This window comes from Rousettus aegyptiacus, unplaced genomic scaffold (assembly GCF_014176215.1).
Source record: "Rousettus aegyptiacus isolate mRouAeg1 unplaced genomic scaffold, mRouAeg1.p scaffold_m13_p_10, whole genome shotgun sequence".
NCBI classification, from domain to species: domain Eukaryota; kingdom Metazoa; phylum Chordata; class Mammalia; order Chiroptera; family Pteropodidae; genus Rousettus; species Rousettus aegyptiacus.
In genome coordinates, this window is record NW_023416285.1 from 67,774,364 (window position 1) to 67,774,732 (window position 369).

Below are 369 nucleotides of genomic sequence, written 5' to 3' on the forward strand. Positions count from 1 at the left end.
AGAGGCATTCCAGAAGGAGGAAACAGAATGTCCCATGTCCTAGAGACTTAAAAGACTATGGTCTGCTTGGATAGTCGAACCCCGAAATGACTGAGCAGAACATAAAAGGAGGGAGGTAGACATGGTGGGTGAGGAGAATGCAAAGGGAAGCCAGAGTATAAGTTACATCCTTTACTATACAGAGTTAGGTTCTGGAAATCACTGAAAGTGTTAAGTGGAAATGGTCAAGGTCAGATTTTGGACAGAATGTTCTGGCAGAATAATCACAATAAGAACAATTAACTTTCATCACTTGCTGACTGTTTGCTGGTCTCATGTACATTATAGATTTTTTCATTTAAACCTTATAAGGATACACATATGGTAGAT